The sequence below is a fragment of the Tupaia chinensis genome, unplaced genomic scaffold (genome assembly GCF_000334495.1).
Source record: "Tupaia chinensis unplaced genomic scaffold, TupChi_1.0 Scaffold000294_5, whole genome shotgun sequence".
NCBI lineage: Eukaryota > Metazoa > Chordata > Mammalia > Scandentia > Tupaiidae > Tupaia > Tupaia belangeri.
Window position 1 is genome coordinate 3,005,382 of NW_006159782.1, and position 23,082 is coordinate 3,028,463.

The 23,082-nt window shown below is 44.6% G+C and overlaps 1 protein-coding gene across 4 annotated transcripts in view; it reads right to left on the bottom strand.

Moving 5' to 3' along the window:
* Positions 1–23,082, bottom strand: part of GRAP2 (GRB2 related adaptor protein 2) — an 86,313-nt gene that overhangs the window by 27,682 nt on the left and 35,549 nt on the right. Inside the window, exon 1 of one of the 4 annotated variants that reach the window (XM_027772748.1) lies at positions 21,045–21,257. The exons of the other annotated variants lie outside the window; for them this stretch is intronic. The gene's annotated coding sequence lies outside the window, so the exon portion shown is untranslated. Of the gene's footprint in view, positions 1–21,044; positions 21,258–23,082 lie in introns of those variants that run through there. 4 annotated transcript variants of the gene reach the window in all.

Genomic DNA, 23,082 nt, shown 5'->3' on the forward strand with positions numbered 1-23,082 from the left:
TGATAAGGAGGACCGCTTGGCTTGCTATCATCTGTAACTTGAAGCCCGAGGGGCTGGAAAGAACTGTTCTGTAAACACTGTCCCGAGGCTGTCCCCTGGCAGCTATATTTAACTAGGCAGTGTTAATTAGACAGATGCCATTTTCTCTTTTACATCTGAATCATTTAAGGGAATTAGACAGTTTTGGCCAGTGGGGAACTCTGCATCCTTCTGCATAGTTTGAAAATGGAAAGCAACTTGGTCTTAAGAGTAGGAAGACTTGGGACCAGCAGTTAGCATAATGGCTATGTCGCTGGACTCCCATGTAGTGGAGTTCGAGTCCTGGACCCAGTGACTTAAACTCATGCCAGGCATGTGTGCATGCGTGCCCAAGATCCCAAGAAGAGAATGGAGGAGAAGGGATTGTGGCATGGCCATCCTCCCTAGGGGTGATTTCTCGCTTTCTGTCTCTGTCTGTCTGGCAAGCGCATGCGCCCTATAGCAAAAAGCTCTCCAAAAAAAAAAAAAAAGAGTAGGAAAACTCGATTGGTCAGATTATTTATTTGATCATCATAGTGTAAACCAAATGCATTTTGGGAATTTTGATTTTAATATTTTTGAATTGAGTTAAAATACTGGCCTTTCCTCTCATAATGCATGAGACCTATGCAAAAATAAACAAGTCAACCTATAAACTATAATAAACATGAAACAGAAATGTGTTTTAGGAGACAGTAGGGACATCACAGAGAGCTGGGTCAGATCCTAATTGTGTTGATTAATAGCTGTATGATCTTGGGCAAGTAATTAAACTCCTCAGAGTCTCAATCTGATAAAGTTTAGAGATTAAATTATAGATGCAAAATATTATACACATATTTAAGGTTTTTGCCACAGGGTATGTGCACTGGCCAGAGACAGAGAGAGGGACAGTGAGAAATCACCTGCTGGGAGAAAGACCATGCAGCAATCCAGTCTCCATGTTATGTTTCTCCTGGGATTTTGGGCACACACACACATGTGCCTGGAGTGATTTTCAGTCTGCCAGGAGACTCAAACTGCAGTCAGCTATGTGAGAATCCAGCATCTTAACCACCATGCCACCTGCTGGCTCCAGTAGTATTTATACTTAAAATAATTTTATTAGAATGATTTTTTTTCCCCAGCAAAGGTCATCTGGCCAGAGGTAGCACATATTTTCTTCTGCTTCTCCCATCTCCTATAACGCTACTCACTGAAATGTGATGCTTAGTTTTCATGATTATCAAATCCTTTGATTCTCTGCTAAGACAGCTTACTGTCAGGACACAGTCTTAAAAGGAGTTATTTGGCATTTATGTTTTTCAAAATTTCTTGTTCTCAAACTCTTTAGGTTAACTAATAAGTAACCCTTAAACCTGAAGGGCCAGTCAACTGGGACCACAGCTGTCCTCTCAGAGGGACTTGTCTGCCCAAGCAGACAAGATTTGGGTAAATAAGGGAGGTGACTGTAGGTGGGAAGCCACAGCTCCAGGAGATCAGCGAATTAAAGCTGACTGCAATGGGTTGATAGCAAGGGGCTGCTTTCTCTGATTTTGCACATTTGCTTGGTCTTCCAAATGTAATTTGTAGAGATACACGGTACCAACCTGAAGGCAGATTTTAAGCAAAAAACAGCTCAGGAACCAAAGTAAAATGTTATAGTTAACACTGAGCTTTAACACCAGTCAGAATGTATTTCCAAATAGCGACGTGAATTTCGTACACTTTCTTTAAGATCTGCCCATTTAGGGCAGATTAAAATGTTCGTGACCTAGGGTGACCCACTCAACAAGAAAGAGTATTCTGCCTTCCTTAGTTAATAATGCTAAATGGTTTTGCTGATTTGATTCACCCCATTACTTTAACATGCAAGGCCTCTCCTAATTAAGGCCTTGCCTCTGGTTTGCAGAGAGACATGACTTCTGTGGGTCATCTCATGGTATCCACAGTAGACGCTGGTCACCTCCAGAGATCAAGTGTCAGGTGAATGGTCTTGAAAACCCAAGTCCCATTTCCATGCAAATTTACCTTAATAAGCAGGATGGAGACAAGGGGAGGGCAAATGCTAAAGATATTAGAGAGTCACGTAAATCAGAGATGGAAAAATATCTAAGGCACACTCTAGGTGTGACCTTGAACTTGGGAAGATGTTTCTGGCATTTCCCCACAGCTCAGCTCACGCCTGGGCGCTTGGTTTTGACTGGCTGTAAATCACAAGGGCGAGAGAATGGACGCAGGAGCAAAATTGTTTCTGAATACTGGCACTTTCCTCCGCTTTCCCCGCAGGTGGCAGGCTGGGACACAGGCATGTCACAGAGCTCCCCCCTTACAACAAGCCCCAGTTAAACAGGCCCACTCTTCATGGAATTGCTGTGAGGAAATTTGTTCACTCCCATTTCCATTTGTAAAATGAAATCTGTTCAGCTGCTCTTTGGTAGGAGGGAGATGTTCAAGGTGGGACAAGCTATGCTGTTTTTATGTAAATCACAGGCCCCTAATAGCAAAGAATGGCAGCTATGCTACCCCTAAGGGCTGGTCTTCTGTTTGATCATAAAAATGCATGGAAATTCATATCCCATTTCTCTGTATCTATTAGTATTGATTTTGAAAAGTTTTAAATTACCACCGGGGAAAAACAAAACAGAATTAGTAGAGTTTATTCAGTCTTTATCCATCTGTATTATCATCTGTACCTGCCACCCTTACTCACCGTATCTGAGAAATAAAAAATATATGATGGAGATAAAGAACAGAGAGCAACAACTGAGACAGAGAGAGAGAACCCAAATTCAGGAACACAGGGAGCCTTCTTACTGCTCTTTGCAATTACAGTGCTTCTGACCTCTGAGGGGAGAGGAATAGAGCAACCCCCCTCTTCAGTGTGAGAAGCTGCATCTTCAGGGGCAACCCGGCCGCCTCCAGCAGCCTCCCCACCCCTACCCCTGCTGATAAAGCCATTTGTGGGGCCCTCTTGCTAGCTGTGCCTCTCACCAGCTTCTGAGTCTCTCTCACCCCACCCACAGCCCCTTGCAGAGTAGCAACCAGAGCCACAGAACTGCCTCACCACAGGGGAAGACCACAAGGACTGCCTGGGGCAGGATTTTCTCTGCCCTTGCATTTCCACATAAGCTTCTTTTACACCAAAAAACCTGGGAAATATTCAAGCTATATACATACCAGGAATGTCTGTCTAGGTCTAAAATACAGTCACTACCGAAGATGAAAACAAAAGCTATGAGACAACTCTTTAATCTCTATTCGAAAGCCAGATTAAGTGGATTTGTTCAGAAACATGTATCATAATCAAGATGGTACTGGGCAAGAAACTTCTTTACCAATTGCAGCTTCTTCTAAGCTGGCAATGAATAGCCAAGGTCTCCGTTTTATGTATTATTTAAAAAGAGCAATTGCATAACACACAAAGCTAGGCAAAAATTCAGGCTCAGGACCTGATGAGAGAGGAGACGGCTTTTACCGGAATCAGCAATACCACTTCCTATTTCAATGGGGAGAACTCTAATTTGAATACTTGCCTCAGTTTATGCTGTAATTCAGATATGATAACGTCTTGAATTTTTTTTTTTTTTTTACGAGAGAGATCCATTGCTTTTTAGAAGTATTATTTCTCACATATATATCAGGACATTAACAACAAAGGTAATTTTTGTTAGTTTATCTTGTGTGTGAAATGTAGTGAGAGAATAGTGAGTTTATTTTTTAATTTATTTAACTTTATTTATTATTTTTTTTAAGTTTGCCACAGGCTCATCACACACACACACACACACACACACACACACACACACACACACTCACACACACAGACTGAGAGAGAAAGCAAGCCACCAGGTCCAGGACTCGAACCACAGTTGATCACATGGGAGTCCAGCACCTTAACCACCATGCCACCTGCTGCCCCAGGGAGTTCTGTTTTTAGGACTTCAGCTGCAGCCACCAAAAGGAGCTGAGCAAAACTGTAAAATTATACTAGCTCCCTAATGTCACGTAACACAGAAACCGAAGCCACAGCCGTTCTGTCCCTCACGTAATGCCCCTCTAACAGACAGTAAAGAGAGCACCTCTTCCCCCACACAGCACGGACTCCACAAGGTCAGTTCAGTTACTTTGCAGAAGTAGGAAACCTTACAGTGCCAGGAAAAAATGATTACAGCTAAGCCCCACTGTACACAATAGGTATGTTCTTGAAAAGTTATTATGAATAGCACGTTTGTAAATGGAATCATATTAGCATGTATTATGGAGGCTCAGTCTACAAAGAAACGCTGTGGTAAATACCTTTATAAAGTGAAAAGGAAAATTTGTTATGCAAATAACTACCATTTGATTTATCTGCTTAAAGTCTGGGTTTTCATGCATTGAGTCCTTAAAACAGAGCACACCTGTCTATCCCCCACAGCTCCCATCACCGTGGGTCAAATGAATATTACTTTGCCCTCTTCTCAACTCCCAAAGCACTTTAAAAACACCTCGCCTACTTTTTAGAACATTCTACCTTGGTATACAGACCAGAAGTCATCAAACCTTTTCTGTGAAGAGCCGCAGGATAAATACTTTTGGCGTTGTAGGCCATACAGTATCAACCGTGCTGCAGTAGCTGGGAAAGCAGCCTTACATGACAGTACAGCCACACGTTACACAGTGACATCTCGGTCAAGGATGGAACGCAGAGCAATGGTTTAAACGGAGACCTTAGGTGTGTATTTGCTATCCATTTAGGCTTGTGTAGGGACACTCTGTGCTGGTCACACAGCAATGAAATTTCCTAAAGATGCATTTCTCAGAAGGTGTCCCCATTGCCAAGCAATGCATGTTTATACAGAAATGGGTGTAGCAGCATTCCAATAAAACTTGAAAACAATTTTCTCTTTCTTTAATCATGACAGAACATGTGTGCAAGAGAGTGTGTGTGAAAGAGAGACAGAGGAGCACCCCCTACAGGGTCCGGTCACAGTTTGATCCCTTTCCACCAGGCCTCTAGCCCACCAGGATCCTGGACACTGGTACATGTGCCCAGTGGGCTCCAGACCAACCAGGCCAGGAATCTAATCCACGTCACAGAGCAGGCCTTATTTTTCTTTTCGCTTTTAATGCGGGGACTTCAAAAAGTTCACAGAGTAATAAAATTAAGGTATGAGTTTATTTTGGTGCAAATAAACCCCCTGAAAATCCATATGTATTTTTTTTTTAAACATACATTTTCCATAAACTTTCAAAGACGCTTCATACAGTTTACTTGTTTTTTTCATGTGTATGAGAGAGAGACAGACACACAGAATCCTGACAGAGTTTTGTCACACTACAATCCTGCCCACATCCTTCCAGTTCACCAGGATCACAGGAAAGCTGGGTGTACCCTGCATATTCAGGTTGACCTGAGATCCGAACCCTGGGCCTTCCCATGTGACTCCAGCATTATGCAGTGGTACCCCACAGCCTATATCCACTGTAGCTCACCCCTAATAAAGTTTTATTTGTGAACAATAAAAGTTGAATTTCATATAATTTCTACATGCCATAAATATTACTATTCTTTTGGTTAGTTACTTTCTCCAAACATTTAAAAATGTAAAAAGCATCTTAGCTCAAGGCCAAACTATGTGACCACTGGCCTTGGTTTGTGGAACGCTGACACGCACACATTTATACCTATGCCCTGTCGCCCCAACAGCCTATTCTCTTCTTGAGGGGAAGGGTTGTAGCTTAGGGGACAGAGGACGGGTTTAGGAGATGGACCTTGATTTGAATGTAAAACTTGCCACTGCCGGCCTAAGTGTGTGGGCTTGCTGTGTATCAATGCACAGCCCCTGAAGGTAGGAGACTTCTAACTGGTAGTAGTAAAGGTAGTTATATTCTTAAATTCCCTCCCATACCTAGCCAGTGCTTAGAAGGCATATGGTAAATGTTTGTCAAGTGAATGAAAACATGACAAATGACTAGCCATCTCGGTTACATCTACCGTTACACCGGGCTTCCTGGGGAAGGGGCAGACTGAAGGACCTATTTGCACAGATCAATTAATTCCCCTCTCAAATGCACCCTGACTTGCCAGCACACTCAGTCAGAGATAATGAAACCCACACCCACACTAACAGGTTTGATTTATTTAATCCGATAGAGGGCAATGGTGGACCCCAAACCATCACATCCATTGTGCAACTTTTCTTTGCATCCAAGTCCCTATGACCTTTACCTAGACAGGTCTGGTGATTGCCCTCATTGTCTCCTGTGATTTAAGGCACATAAACTTTAACATTTCAGAGAGCCTAAAATGAAATACAGACTTGCGCAGATGGAAAAGAATTAGAAGTTGCTTTCTCCTACACATTTTCTGCTGTGCAAATTCCTTCCGAGCATCCTGGAAAGGTAGTCCCCATTTATCTCAAGGTGATTGGTCCCACAATTCTCCTTTTGATTAGGTGAACAATCCTGTGTCACAACCCCTACTCTGTCCCCCCCCACCGAACCTATGGCTGTACTTGGGTGTCTCTCTGCATGAAAAATTGAAATTAAAACTTAAAAAGAGAGAGAAGCATTGCTTTTTATTTTTTAAATTTGCCAGAAGGTGTATGCAGTCTTAGGAGAGAGAGAGAGAGAGAGACAGAGAGAGAATGAGAAAGCACTGCCATGGGGCACAGTTACCACAATCCTTTCTCCTCCATTTCTCCTTTTGGGATTTTTGGTATGCACGCACACCCCATGTTTTTCTTTTTTCTTTTTTTGGAGAGGTTTTTTGCTATATGGTGCATGTGCTTGTCAGAAAGACAGAGAGAGACAGAGAGATGGAAAGCAAGAAATCACCCCCTCCCCCGGGGGTGATGGCCACGCCACAATCTCTTCTTTCTCCTCTCGGGATCTTGGGCACACATGCACACGTGCTCGGCACGAGTTTAAGCCACCGGGTCCAGGACTCGAACCATGGTCGACTACATGGGAGTCCGATGACATAGCCATTACGCTAACTGCTGGTCCCACACCCCATGTTTTACAATCCAGGCTCAGGACTCAAATCATGCAGTTGGCTGTGGAAGATCTAGCTGCCTTAACTACCATGCTTCTGGGTGGCCTGAAACATTGTTTTTTATAAGTATTGCCTGTCGCATATTTACCAGGACACTCATAATGAATGTAATTTGTTTTGTATCACCTTACTGGGCATTGGACATAGGACCAGGAAACTGAGAAAGGTCACAGGCAGCCCTTGTGAACATATGTAAGCATAGGACAGACAAACTAGCTTATGGCTTGTCAGCCACTCCTTAAATATTCTTCTAGAGATCTAAACCAATCTATTCTGGAAAATAAAGGGGAAAAAAAAAGAGAACAGATGGGCCTGACCAAGAGACCAAGGATAAGTCTTCCCATTTTTGGGCCCTCAAACAACAGCGTCTCTGCTTTATTCCAAACCAGCAGCATCCCTACTGACAGAATAGCTCCTCATCGGTTAGCCATATTGGAAACTTACCCCTTCCTGTTGAATGTCTAACGAGGCTTACGGGTCGCTTTGCTGTGCCTGCTCTTGAATTCCTTCTAGCACATCCTCTGGAGCCTTTAAAATAAAAACCCTCCAATCCTTTTTTTCTAAGATCCTACTTCTGGTTTTTCTATTGCCGTGGATCTGCAGACAGGCGCAGAGTGGGAGTTGGGATTGTGGGCAACTTGAGTGTGGCCATCTGGGCCCCCCCTACAGCCCTCACCAGACAACGCCTTTAGATAGCCATGCACTTGGCCCTCTGCTCACAAAGATTTACAGCCAGCAGTGCCTGTGCTAATCGGCACCTACCCAGTCAGAGATGCAGGACCATGTTTTTGGGGGCCGGGGGTTCAGGATCCCAGAAGAACCAGCCTTCTCAAGAGGACCTGGCCTATTTGCACAGGTGCTCTCTTCAGGGATAGAAACATTTCTGATTTTATTGCAACCAAAGTAAGCAAAGACAGGCAAATAGAGCCCGCTACACCATGTCTGGCTAGTTGGGCAAGATTTGAGTACCTTTTGAAAGCTTCCATTTTAAGTGATCTTGCACAGACTGGACATCCTTATTTTTCTCTTGTCCCCAGGCGACTCATTATTTTCCCTCTCCTAAGCCTTGGGAAAGCACAAATCCCCGGTATGACCTGCAGGGGGGAGCACATGAAACCAGAGGGGGGCCTCTGCAGTCGAGAACAAGAATTCATTGGCTGATGCCAGTCCTGGAGACCGCAAGGAAGTGGCTTATGAATAGAAGCCGCCGGGCGCTCCCTCCTCCCGTCCAGGCCTGTCCTGTGCGCAGGTGTGTTCCCCGACTAACAATTCATCCTCTCACTGCTTCACTTCTGTGGAAAGCCGCCAACAGAGCTGTCTCCAATGACAGGTGACTAATGGGCAGCTGGTTCTTGAGTGAGGTGCTGAGCCGCGGGCAGGGAAGGTGTGCTGTGTTCTGCTCCCAGCTCGGGAGGGCCACAGGCTCAGTCTGTGACCATCCACTGCGACGCTGGCTTTCACGATTCATCTTCTCATGCCTCTCTACCCATGCCCCTCCTGCAGACCCTGAGCCAATCTAAAGGTTCCAGTCCAACCTGAGATCCCAGCCTCACCCTTTGGGAAACTTTGGCTTGACCTTATAATTTCCTCCCTATTTCTGAATGGGAACCATCTCCCCAGTTAGTAGGCACTTGGTTTTTAGTTTTGGAAACTAAATAAATAGAATATTTTTCAGACATACAGACAAACTTGACACAACTGGAGAGTCCCTCTAAATCCCTTATATCCTTATTTAATCAAACTGCTGTTTTGCAGGTCCCTGTCTGTCACTGTGGATTACAGAGCTTTCGTGGGTCTCAAGGATGCTTTTCTCTTTTTTAATTAGCTTTTTTTTTTTTTCCAACTTAAGGTTTTTGTGGCCTTATTTTTTGGGGGGTCAGTAGTGGCAGAGCTCATGCCTCTCTACCCATGCCCCTCCTGCAGACCCTGAGCCAATCTAAAGGTTCCAGTCCAACCTGAGATCCCAGCCTCACCCTTTGGGAAACTTTGGCTTGACCTTATAATTTCCTCCCTATTTCTGAATGGGAACCATCTCCCCAGTTAGTAGGCACTTGGTTTTTAGTTTTGGAAACTAAATAAATAGAATATTTTTCAGACATACAGACAAACTTGACACAACTGGAGAGTCCCTCTAAATCCCTTATATCCTTATTTAATCAAACTGCTGTTTTGCAGGTCCCTGTCTGTCACTGTGGATTACAGAGCTTTCGTGGGTCTCAAGGATGCTTTTCTCTTTTTTAATTAGCTTTTTTTTTTTTCCAACTTAAGGTTTTTGTGGCCTTATTTTTTGGGGGGTCAGTAGTGGCAGAGGGAAGCAGAAGAGGGAGGAGACAAGTCAGCAGACTGTCCCCACACAGGTCTTGTCTCCTCCCTTGCCTGGTAACTTGGGTAATGCCCAAGACAGAGGGTCGCTCCTCTGCTCGTCCTTGTTCTGCGTGTATCACCTTGCTTTTCTTTAAATGACACCAGCCTGACCTATATAATCTAACGTTTTTAGTTGAATGCCTGTCAAATAAAATCTCATTTGTCTCCAAACTTCCTGTAAGAAAAGTATCCCTTTCTGTAAGTGTAATGTGCACGTCCCATTAAATGCAAGCAAAGCCCATTAATTTGTCCCTAACTTGCCACCGTCTACAAGTTGCTACTGCCTGCAATAGTGGGTGGTGTACAAGACGTGGCTATCAGACAGATCTGGTTTCAGATCTCAGGTCCTACTAATGGCCTGGTAGTTGGGGAACCTCTATGCCCCAGTTTCTTCACCAAATGTTCGTATAATAGTGCTCATCCCAGTGTCTCCGGGAGGCGGATACAGGATGCTTAGGCATAGTGCTGGTGTTTGTTCAGTGTCTCTGTCTCCAAAGCCTTTTTGCTTTTCAGTTGCTTTTCACCCTTTCTCTTCAAGAAAAAAAAACGAAACTTCAGAACTGTTTTTAAATAGGTGTAAATCTAAAGTATGTACAAGGTGACTTTGAAAAGTCTGTAGAGGGGCCTGATGGTGGCTCTAAGGTAAAAATGCAACACTCCGTGAGGCTGACCCACATGGGAAGGTTCCAGATTCATAACCAGGGGCCTCCCTGATACTCAGGCATATGTTTCCTACCATCTGAGCTGGCTGAGGCTGGGAGTGGATTGTGGCATTGGGACCCTGCTGAGGGTGCCTATCTCCCTACCCTAGTCTCTCTTGCTCATGGAAGAAAAAGATGAACTTTAAAAAGAAGTTCATGGAAAAATGGAATTAAAGTATGCTTTTATTTTGGTGCAAAATAAGTTTGCAGTCCAAGCATATCCTATTTTCAGCCTGTTAAGCCGCCATCTTCCCTTACTTCCCCTGGGCATGTGTGAGGACTTGTCTGCTGGCTCTAGGAACAACACACTGTAAGCAAGACAACTCAGTAATGAAGTAAAGAGAGAACACAGCACTAACAAGGGGAAGTGGGGGAAATGGAGGGCGGAGAAAAAGAAAACTGATTCTGCTCCTCCATCTTGCCATCCACCCAGGGCTCAGTCACCGTGGTGTACCTTCAAACAGGAAGCCCCAGACAGCCATGGAGGGAGCATGTCACCCACCCATGTTTTGCCAATGTCTGGAACCACAAACCAGCTAAGAGTAAGCTGCCACTTAGCCATACGGTCTATTATGTGCCAAGGCTTTACAAAGGTTACCCTTTGTAATATTTATTTTTATTAGCATTCAGGTTTTTAAAAAACTTTAGTTATTCCATGGAGGGGGAGAGAGAGATACAGCACCCTGGATGAGTCCAGACACTGCAATCCACTCCTAGCCTCAGGCATAGTGGGCACGTGCATGCCCAGTGTACTCTGGGAGGTCTCTGGGCACAAATCAGCAACGTTCTCATGTGGGTCAGTCTGCAGAGTATCCAGCCCGGATCACTCACATTTTATAGATGGGAAACAGAGGCAAGAGATTAGTCTATGTGTGTGCTGGCTCCTAAGACTGTGTGTCCTCTTAGGCTGTCCACTCTGCTTCCACTGGTATGAGTGAAAGAATCAAAGTCCTGCTACAAGTTCAGGATGATTGCTCACTAGTGTAGGCTAGCGAAGCTTCCCTGGTGGTGGCTGTTCTTCAGCCAAAAAATAGACAGGACCAATTCCCATACACCTGTGAAATCCAGTCCATCACTTCTTGGTCAAAGATGCCAAGGCTGCAGTAAACACAGCTGACCTCAGACCAAGCAATCGTATGTTTAAAGCAATTGCAGAAGTGGGAACAATCTCCGTTAATAAACTTACAAACTGCTGCTCTGTTTCCTTCCTTTCTGTTTTCTCTCTCTGTGGTCTTACTTTTCCCCACAACATATTCTGCTTTAATCAAGTCCCTTTTCTTTCTCCTTAAGATGTTAGCAACTTACCATGAATCTAGTTTTCAAAAAAAAGTGTATGTAAAATGTGTCTATTTTTAATTCTCTTACACTTTTCTTATTAAAATGACAAAAACATCATTCCTGAACAAACAACAATAAGACACAAAAAGCCCACCAGCCCCGCTAGAGATGTGACTTCTGGCCCCATTCTGCCGGGAGACTGATGTGGCACTTGACGGATCCTCATTTTATCCTCATTGTTTCCTAAAGCAATAACGTGTCTAGAGAAACACCATGAATCCTGCTGGCAAAACTCAAACATAAATGCAGCATTAAAAACACCCACCCAGAATCAGAAATCATCTAACAGCCCCACCACAAGGGTGAAGTTGGGGGCGGTGAGGGGATAGATGACAGTGAAGTGCAAAGAGGGGCAGACAGACAGACATGGCACAGATCTCCAGGCTTCAGTTTCTTCTCTTCCCATTTTCTATTCACATCATGATTTCCCTGCAAATATATTATCCAGATTTAATGGTGCCTTCATGTACTCGTTTTTTCCCCCTCCTGCCTTCTGTTCAATTCATGTTTGTTTTTATTGATTCCGGCTCTGGAAGCGTGGCTTATTTATCATGGATTTGAAAGCCTCCATCTTCTTGCTCTGTTGTCACCAGGACTGTGACATCATTCACAAATGCTGCAAGTATGCTCAGCGTCCCCTCACCGTCTGTGCCCTGGGCTACCTTAATTCTTACTTGGATGGCACACTGAAGTGTCAAGTAGACGTCTGTGTGTGACCACAGCTACTTTCATCATTTTGTCACATTTACTTATGCTCCCAAGACCCCATTTATTATTGGAACGCTGGTCATTTTTTACCTCACTAGTCTCAAAGCTTGCCAAAGCTTACCTTGCTTCATTTGATAAGCCTGTCCCTGAAAAGTTGGAGGGAGGAATATTTTTCTACATCAAGTCACTAGGTAAAGGCACTAAGAATTGCCAATAAGGGAGGTGATGTTGCAGATTCCTTTCATTGAGTGAATAATTACAATGTTCTTAGTTCTGGGAAATTTGTCTTCCTAATCCGAGTTTGGTTAAATCGAGGAACACCTGTATTTGCCTGGTTTAAAAGTTTTCTTTCTTTTGAATTCCCGGTTTTGTTTAAGTAGGGCTCCAAGGCCTAGAATCTCAAGGCTGGAAGAGATGCAGGAAGCTGGTGGGCCCTTCTCTAATTCATGGACAGGGCAGAGAATGGGCATGGGAAAGGGTAGGCTGGGGAGAGAGGCTGGCAGTGTGGTGCATTGGTTCTACGGAACTAGTCTTTCTGTTCTGTCTGAACACTGCCCGAAGAAGCAAAAAGAACAAAATACACACACAGAAAAGAGATTCAGGAAAAAGGTGGTGGGGGGGAATGACCACCTCAAATTCTTGTTTCGGGGCCCAGGCTGTGGTGCAGTGGTGATGCAGCTGGACCCACATGGGAACATGGCAAAGGCCTTGGGTTTGTGTCTGGGGACTTTCTTGAGCTTGCTGTGTGCATGGACGTGCCCATAACCAGAGCTGGCTGAAGGTGGAGGAAGGTCATGGCACGAAGAGCGTTCTAGAGGTGAGTCTCTGTCTCTCTCCCCTAAGGAATAAATAAGCTTAAAAAACATTCTTGTTTCTAAGCTTAAATATCCCCAGGATCCTCCACCACATTCTACGTGATTGAGTTTCAATTCCTTAATCTTCTGGTCATTGGACTCAGGTCTCACCTCTAATTATTCAGTATTCTCAAAATGTGTTACCTATACCCAGACACCATATTGAAGGCGAGGTCTGAGCCAAGCTGAGTAGAATAGGACAATTTATCTGTACACTTGACTTGTGTGATTGTGTCACATCGCTGGCTCTTTGGGAATTAAGCAACAACTACAATAAAAACCCAGGTGTTTTCCAACCTGAAGATGATCAAGCCAGGACTTTCCACCATCTCTGCAGTGCATTATCTGGAACTAAAATGAAGAACTTTACATTCAACCTTTTGATTTCCATCTTGCATTTGCTCTCGCCCCTTGGCCAGTTGCTCAGCCTGTCACAGTTCATTTGGAGGTGGGTTTGTACGCCTAGCCTCTGGTTATATCTTTTGACTCTTTTTTTCCTTAAGAGAACTTCATGCCTTTTGGTCTTTTTCCCCGTAAGAAATGGAACATGGGGTTTGAGGGAGGCACAGCTGGGATCAAGTCCTGGCTCCCTCATCCACCAACTGCGTGACATAATAAAGAATCTATTATCTCTAAACTTGGCTTCTTTACGGCTCTTTCCAGGTTGTCATTAGCCCATTAGTCAGCATTGTTTGAATATCAACCCCAGCTCCACCAGAGCAGGTTGTTAATTGACCTGTCTGCCTCCATGGTTTTCCGAGTATCACAAGTAGCACAAACGCCTTGGTGAGTTCAGCTGGGCGTGCTTGTGGCCCTCTCCTTCACGCTGTCTAATAACCCTGTAGGAGAAAGGATCTCAACCATACAGGGTCAGCTCTTCCTTCAGGACTGATGCCAAGTAGAAGAAACTCCTCTCCTCACTCACTGTCCCTCTCCAGTGCCGTGTCCCTCTCTTGTCCTCTTGTCTGAGCTGCAGTTTCCTATTGTTATGTTATAGCCTTACCAATTGTGCTCCGATCCGACCGACCCCGTTTGGTGGGGCAAAGACCCCAGTGTGGTGAGGCTTTCTCACACACATTTTCCGAGGGTCATTTCCCACTCAGAGTCTCTCAATGTCACTGTCATGTGACCTCCCAGATCCGCTCAAGGTACTCTTATCATTTCAGCAATCTCTCCTTGTCTCTCAAAATTGACTTCAGAGTACCAGGCACTTCATCTGCATTCTTGCCTATATGCTGACCCTCCTTCTACCCTCTGAATGACTGCTAGGTATGGTTGTGCAAGATCACTGTGTAAGGGCCCTTGTCTCAGACTAGTGGGTGCCAAAATTCATCATTCGTGAGAGAGAGAAAGCACTCCCCTACAGCGCCTGGTCACACCACAATCCTTTTTCTTTCAATTCTCCAACTAGTCTAGATCCTAGACACACACTGCACATATCCAGTACATTTTTCAAGCTGAAAGGGCTACAACTTGAACCCTGGTCAACAATGTTGCACCTGGCTTCCTCTGCTCAGCACCTAACTGCTGCACTGTGGGGCTAGCCCCATCAAATGCTCTTCTAACCATGCTACAGCTCTTGATGTGTGGCTGCATTTGCCTAGCATATGTGCCCCCTCCATCTTTCTTTCTTTTTTTAATTTAAACAAAGGCATCTGTCTAATATCTGGGGGATTTTTAATTTTTTTGGTAGAGGTTTTTGCCTTAGGGGGTGTGTGCTCATACCACAGAGAGAGAGACACAGACAGTGAGAGGGAAAGTGAAACATCCCCCCCCCCCCAGGCGCGATGACCATGCTGTAATCCTTTCTCTTCCATCCTCCTGCCTGGATCTTGGGCATGCACCCACATGTGCCTGGCATGAGTTTCAAGCCACTGGGTTTGGGACTTGAACTGCAGTCAGCAGTGTGGGAGTCCAGTGACGTAAGCGCTACACTATCTACTGGCCCAAGAGATTTTTGCTAAAGGGTATGTGCACTTGCTGGAGAGACAGAATGGGATAGAAAGTGAAAAATCACCCCCAGGGAAAAGGCCATGCTGTAATCCCCGCTACTCCACTCTCCTCCTGGGATTCTGGGCACACATGCTTGGTGTGAGTTTCAAGCCACTGGGTCCAGGACTTGAACCACGGTCAACCATGTGGGAGTCCAGCATCCCAACCACCACACAGTCTGCTAGCCCCAGCACCAGTTTAATTTCAACGGCTCTTTCAAGTGCTGACTCAGCACCTGCCTCTACCATACCCTGTGTTCTCACTCTCTCTTATTCTTCTGGGGACTTGAAGACTCTTATCTTCAAGTGCCATGGACAAACTCATGGGCTGTGGAGTCAGAGTCCTAACCCTGCTTCTACAGCTAGCTCTGGGTGATACTGAGCACGTTATTTAACCTCTGAGCCTCAGTTTCCTCATTTAAAGACAGGGGTAATAATAGTGCTTGCTTTATTTTTTACATATTCTAGGGAAGAATATGTAAAATGTACATCTAAGCCCTTCGTATGGCATCTGGCACATGACAGGTACCAGAAGCTATTAGCTACTGTTACCTTTATGCATATTCCTCAACAGCTAACAACTACTTTGGAAAAATAAATAAGTAAATACAAATATATATACATATTACATATATTTCTTTTAATTGCCAGAGTTCACTTGTGTTGGCCAATGAGTGACAGAGGGAGAGACAGGGAGAAAGGGAAAGGGAGAAAGCACTCCCCAATGGGGCAGTCACGCCACAACCCCTTCTCCTGTTTCCATATCCTGTTGGAATTTTGGACATGCACACACACCTGATGTATTTTTCAAGCTACTGGGCTGGGATTCAAACTGCAGTCAGTCACATGGGACCCAGCTCCCATAACCACTAGGCTACAGGGTTGGGCCAACAGATAACAAGTACTGAGACATGTTGAGGCTCATGGAATGTATGAAGGAGAAAATGTGTACCCGCCTAAGTGGGATTGCCAGACAGAATGCAGAATGCCCAGTTGAAATTGAATTTCATGTGAGAAACCAGTAGTTTTTTAGTATAAGGATATCTCAAATGTACCCCCCACCCCCAAATTCTCAAAGCAGTAGACTAGAGCACTGTTGAGAATAGGGGCAGGAGCTCATTTATCTTTTCACCTTCATCTCGATTTCCCTGTTGCCCCCGACCTCACACAATGGCTGTCCTACAAGATATCTTATACGAAAATGAGGGAATGGCTAGCCTTTGGGGACCAACCTGAGGTCCTTGAATGAAGCCTGGAGACGTTCTTGTGAAGGTTGTGGTTTATGTGCAGAAGTCTATATTCTCATTCACTTATCCCGTGAGCCATAAAGTATCACACCTCTTATTTTTTTCTACCTATCTTGCATTATTTGCTGCTTTTAATATTGTATGGGTCAAAAGGCACACTTTTTAGCACTGCGCCTTCTGGAATACTATGTGTTTTGACAAGTAGGTTTTATATATTGGAATTTCTGTTCTTATAAGTGAATTTTCTTGTATTTCATATTCATGGTAAAGCAGGGATCCTTTAAGCCCTCTTATGTATTCAGATATTTCTCTTGTGGTTATTCTGGCATTTCACTTTACTGTTCTTAAATTCACTGTCTACTTTCTCACACCTGTAACTTGTCAAAATTTTCCATGCTTGGCATTTGCACACAATAAAAATCTCCTAGGCACCAGCCCCAGTAAATTAGTAGTAGTCCGACAATATAATGCCCAGGGTAACGTTTACTCGTATCGCTCATAAACCTAGTCCTGATGACAAATTATCCTTGTGTCGGTTGATGATACTTCATCTTTCCTTTGTATGATTTGTACCTTCCTAGAACCATCTCTTCTTGGAACCATATTAGAGGAAGTCCCTAAACTACCCACAGTACCAAATGTGGTCCTGCTCTCTTCAGGATCTTTTTTATGTGCTTTCATTTCTAATCCACCATTACTGACTCCTTGACCAGACTCTTCTCTCTTCTTTCTGACTCTTTCTGTCTTGCCAAAAAGCCACAACTTCTCTCCAGAACATTTTCTTTTCAACATGAACTCAATATACATATCAACATAAACATTATTGATATATTTTAAAGATGTTATTGCATTCTGTTAGCCAAACTCACTCTTCAAAATCTGGGGTACTTCATACCCACAGCACATACACATTAGCACTGACCACACTGAAGTACTGGGACAGCATGGGTCTAGAATGACTCCCGGACTTCTGCTGTCGGGATTACGGTAGATGGTGGTAGCATTTTCTGAGATCAGGGCATATGGGAAGAAGAGATAATTTGGGAGAAGTTTGAAATGCTCATGAAGCATCCAAGTAAAGCCTCCTAGACAGGAGTCATATATGTGGGTGTAGATCTCCACAAAGAAGTCTGGGCAGAGACAAATTTGGGAGTTATTCCAATATAGATAGTGGTTCAAAGCCTGAGTGAGAAGGAACTCACCCACAGAGGTTATGCAGAAGCACTGAGCCTTTGGAAACAGCGTGAAGAGACTGGACACCTAGGTCAGGTGGAGGAGTAGGTAACGATAGGTGAGGTATCGAAGGAGGCAGAACAAAGCAGTGTAGCTGTAGAAGGGAAGCAGGCAAAGGGGGTGGGGAGAGACAGAAAGCAGGTGACTGTCAAACATGGTGCTGATACGGATTCCCTCAGCTCATTTTATTTTCTTCTCTTCCAGAGAAAAGGGAGCCCTAGTTTTCTCCTTGACTACTCACAAAACCTAAATGCAAAGAAACAAGGAAGAGTCAAACAAAATGTAAATATTTGTCTGGTCAGAAACTAGCACTGAGATAAACAGTCATTTTTCTTTCTTTCTTTCTTTCTTTCTTTCTTTCTTTCTTTCTTTCTTTCTTTCTTTCTTTCTTTTTGGATAGGTTTTTGCTATAGGGCGCGTGCGTTCACCAGACGAGAGAGAGAGAGAGACAGAGAGAGAAGGCGAGAAATCCCCCCCCAGGGGGGATGACCACGCCACAATCCCTTCTCCTCCATTCTCTCCTCTTAGGACCCTGGGCACACATGCACACGCACCTGGCATGAGTTTAAGCCTCCGGGTCCGGGACTCGAACCACGGTCGACCATGTGGGAGTCCAGCGACATAGCCATTACACTAACTGCTGGTCCCCCGGTCATTTTTCTTAATTGCCACCCTGTTTATTCTCTTATTACACATCTTAATTAATTTATTATTTTGTATTTGCAGAAGGTGCTTGCATTCATCAGAGACAGGAAGACAGAGAGGGAGAGGGAGAGGGAGAAAGCACTTCTTCATGGAGGTAGTCATGCCACAAGCCCTCCTTCTTCGTTTCTCCAACCTGTCAGGATTTTGAGCATGCACACATACGTAGCTGCTGTGTTTTGCAAGTCCTGGGGCCAGGATTTCAACTGCATAGTTGGCCATGTGGGATCCAGTTGCCTTAACCACCAGGCCACAGAGCTGGTCCAAACTTTTTATTTTGAAGTAATTATAGATCCACAGGAAGTTACAAAGATAGTACAAAGAGGGTCCCTGTACTCCTTACCCCACTTCTTCCAATGGTGACGTTAACACATATCAAAACAAGGAAACCGACATTAGTATGATACTGTTAACTATACTCCATCTTCTCTTTTATTACTTCTGAGCAGGAAGTATCCTGCATAAAAAGATGAAAATGATGTAAGATGTAATGCTGACCCAGGTCAAGAGCTTTGTGTGTGCTCAAGATAAATGACGTGCATTCACTGTAACACTGAATGCCACCTAAATGCTCAGGTCAAAAATGCCCTCTTACAATCGTATGTAATTTGCACCCACCTTACGCAGTTAGACCAGGCTCTTCAATGTCTGCTTGACTTTAAGTCATTATGGAGAACAGCAATGACAAACAGACTGTTCTGCTGTTCCCATCAGCATCTAGAATGAGGAATGGGTGGCTCAGAAGAGAGAAGCAACGTGCTAGACTGCACTGCCGTCCAACCCAAGTCTCGCTGACTGCAGAGCTCAAGCTTCGGTCACCACTGCTCTCAGTACGTGGCTTTTCATGCCCCATCTACCCAGCAGAAAATAGATCAGGAGGGCATTATACAGATGTGTGACTCTATCCAACTTTGAAGTGGGGAGGATTTTAGAGGAACCCATAGCACCCAACACAATAGGCTCCTTAAAAAACACTAGGGATTTCATCAAGCCAGCTTACTAAACAAGCAAGTCCAAAAGAGTCAGGCACATTCCTCAAAAGCAGAATCAAACAAACAAACAAAAAGAACTAGGAAATCTCTTTGTTTCAAAAAAAAAAAACAAAAGCCAAAGAGAGAAAATTAAGCCAACATGAAGGAAACGGTGGCTGTCTACCGGCCAAGGTTCGCCAAAGTGAATAACCCATCTATTAACAGAGTAAGAGTGCTCCCTTTATTTTCGCGTAAGTGGTAATTTGTTAACAGGTAAATACAGAATGACTTTCTTTCTCCCTTGGAGATAAATGAGTTCAGTTTCTCAAAAAACAATAAACCTCTGGCAAGAGGTAGAAGACCAAAAAAAAATAAAAGGGAGATTTTCATCTATTAAGATGAAAAGCAGGGCTGGCCCCATGAAGCAGCACTGGGGACTGCACAGAGGTGGCTGGATCCCACATGGCCAACCAAGGTTTGAACCCTGGCCCTGACAGGTTGAAAATTATGTGTACGGGGCATGGGGGTGGGGCATGGACTGAAGAATTGGAGGAGGAGCAGTTGCAGCGTGTCCAGTCCCCATTGTGGGGTACTTTCTCTCTCTTTCTCTGTCTCTCTTCTGTGTGCACACCCTCTGGCATTAAAAATAATTTGAAAAGCAAAGAAAATATGTATTTCTGGTAACCAGGTGATAGAAGTTTGGCCTCAAAAATTTCTGAGCAGCCAAAGGAGGAAAAATTTAGCATTAACAGGCTGGAACATGAGTGGTCAGATGCCGTTGGGCAGAATGATCTCTATAAATGGCATCTCTCCTACCTGGCTCCCTAGTTATTTGTGTACCTACATCTTCCTACTTACATCTTCATGTGCTGTATCTGTGCCACCAGAAATAAAACAGTATTGTTAAATTCAGGAAGACAGGCTGAAGAGCAAACTGTAGCCATGAAGACACACTATAAGCTGAAAGAGATAGAACACAGGAGAGGGGTCTCCTTATCCTGTGACAGCCATTGAGTGGCAAGACAAAGCAGCATGTATATGATGGGGCTAAGGAAACTGGCCAAACTGAAATCAACTTAGCGCCACACCTGACCGTTGTCAAACAGTCAAGGGTGGTGAGAAAAAGAGCCCTGCCTTTGACGGGCTCTGCTGTGAGATCAGTTTTATCACTGACCGCATCCAAAACAATGCAGACCAGCTCTCTGGCCAGCCCAGGACATTTGTTTGGGGATGAATAAATGCAGCTTGTATTTTGCAATCTGTGCAGATGCTCGAACAGACCCTGTTCTCCCATCAGACGACAGGAGTACCTCCAGATGTGCCTCCTTTTCCTGCCACTTAAATGTGAGAAATTCCTCCCATGTCTATTCCACAGCAGGGGACTATTTTTATCAGGGTCTTTCAACCCCTCGTCTCTGAGACACATCACAGATATTCCCACAAAAGTTCCACAAGTCGACCATGAAACAAAGTTAGTGCCAGACGGACTCAAGCACGCAGGCAGGCAGAGGGGGTGGTGGGTCCTGTCACTGCAATATCCCTGCCGTCATTTGGAGCTGCAGTGAAGCTGAGTGGGCGCAGCATAGCCAACAGGACAGAGTTAAAATGTGATCAACGTGGCATCTGGTTTCTCTTCCCCTTTCAGCTTTCACAGAAGTGAACATGAAAAAAGGGTTAGAATTGAGGAGGAAAATAAGGAGAGACAGGGCCCCTTCTGGGGAAACAATTCTAGTCCTGAATTTTCAGCTGTGTGGAGCCAGAGGCCACATTTGCTGAGCATGGTGACACGCAGGGGTCCATCCAGTCTGGAGCCAGGCAAGGGGTGACAGCTTCTGTCACAACCTTTCTGCCATCTCCCTGCCCCATTCCAATCACAGTAAATATATTTATACTCACTTGATTATGCCAGCCAGACAATGGTCCCCTAATTGGCAGTGATCAGAGTTCCAGAATTGCTTGGGCGAACCTGCTGTCTCTCTATCAGGCAAAGCGATAAGGGGCCGCTAATGCAGTCCCCATTAACAATTTCCAGTGGAATAAAAACCAATCCCCAGACTCATGCATGGCAATGAATTTTCCAAACAGTTCCTAAGAGCCAACCCTTAAGGAACTCAGACTGACATGAGCCTGCTCAGTACAGAATGCTTTCATAAATCTTCCCCACCCCCGGCTTGAGCACAGAGAAAAAAACCATAGCCACTTCCTTCTGCTCGAGGTTCTTTTGTTGTTTTGCATTTTTTCTTTTTTCCTTTTTTTTTTTTCTTTTATTGAGCTTATGGAGCTAACTGTCATTTTTGGTTCTCTGTAAATTTCGGGGACATCTGGCACACAGTTTACTGCATTTGCTAGCTCTGGTATTTGTAGATATGCGTGAGCTCTCTGCTGTGTGTGCTGTTAACACTTCACATGCATAATTTATGCATGCATAATTTGGAACTTAAGTGCATAGGTTTATTTTGACATTTAAGTGTAACTACATAGTGCAGATCATAAGTAGTTGCTCATAAATATTTATTAAATGAATGAATGCACCAAGGAGGCAAACAGGCAATTGTCATTCATTCACTCATTCATTCATCAGACATCCGAATGCCTAGTATGTACCAGGCAGATGCTGGGTTTTCAGTGGTGCTGCCACGTACATAGTCCCTGCCCTCAGGGAGCTCAGTTGAGTGGAGGGAGGCAGACACAGAAATAGGCAGCTGTAAGACATCTTGGAGACACAGCGGTCGAACCCTGGGTAGGGTAGCATGGAGCTCCAAGGACAGAGGACTTCATCTATCTAAAGGACAGGCTGTGGCCATGGAGGGTCTTTTGAAAGTGGTAAGGCCTAAGCTGAGGATAGCATAGGTGCTAGACAAGAAGACAGCACGATTCAGTGGCAGGACGAAAGAAACAACAGGGTGCTGGCAGAGAAGAGGTAGGGGACTCAGGCAGGGACTGGATCTGGGGGGCTCAGGGTAGAGTGATGGAGAGGGGCTTCAACTATCTCAATTAGGATAAGGAAACATGAGCCAGGACTCATACACACACTGCAAAGCAGAACTAGAGCAGCCCAGAAGTGTGCAGTAAGGAGCTTCAAGCCACAACCTGTACCTGTCATTAACAGGCTATGTGAACTGGGGAGCGCCGGCTTCTTCCTTACAGTTGCAGAGGTGGATTTCCAGGACTCTGAGATTCCTCCTAGCTTTTATAATCTACATTGCCTGGATTCTCGGGGGTTTGGATACAGCCACCCCGCCTCCCCCCACGTGTGTGAGCCTGTTCCATGTAGAATCGTGGGGGCACTAACTGAGTGAGACAAGTTCCACATAGCACATAGCACACGGCACCACAGTATCACAGTCTTAAAACGTGGAGATAGCTGGGTATAGGGAGGCACAACTTAATGTGAATCCCTAAGATGTACTCACAGTGTGGGGACCAAAAGGTGATCCCTTTCCTCATCCATCATAAGGATCACAGCCTACGCTCCTCTAATGAAAGCTAAGTCAACAAAAAAGAAGCATAACACATTTATTTCATCAAAGGTTTATGTGATATTGGAACTTTCAGAAATGAAGACTCAAAGGCCTTGAGAAAACTGTATTTTTCAAAAGAGTTTTTTCAAGATTTATTTCCATAGGGTACGTGTGCTTGCTGGGGAGAGAGAGACAGACTATGAGAGGGAAAGTAAGAAATCACCCCCAGGAGGCATCCACAATCCCTTCTCCTCGCAGGATTTTGGGTATGCATGCACATGCACCTGGCCTGATTTTCAAGCCACTGTATCCAGGACTCAAACCGTGATCGGTCATGTGGGAGTCTAGTGCCATAACCACTATACCTGCTGGCTCAAAACTGTATTTTTACGCTTAGGTTTGAGAGGAAAGGGCAGCCATGGAGACATGGTAAGAACTAACGGTAATAGCCTGAGCTGGGGGATCCAGCCAGG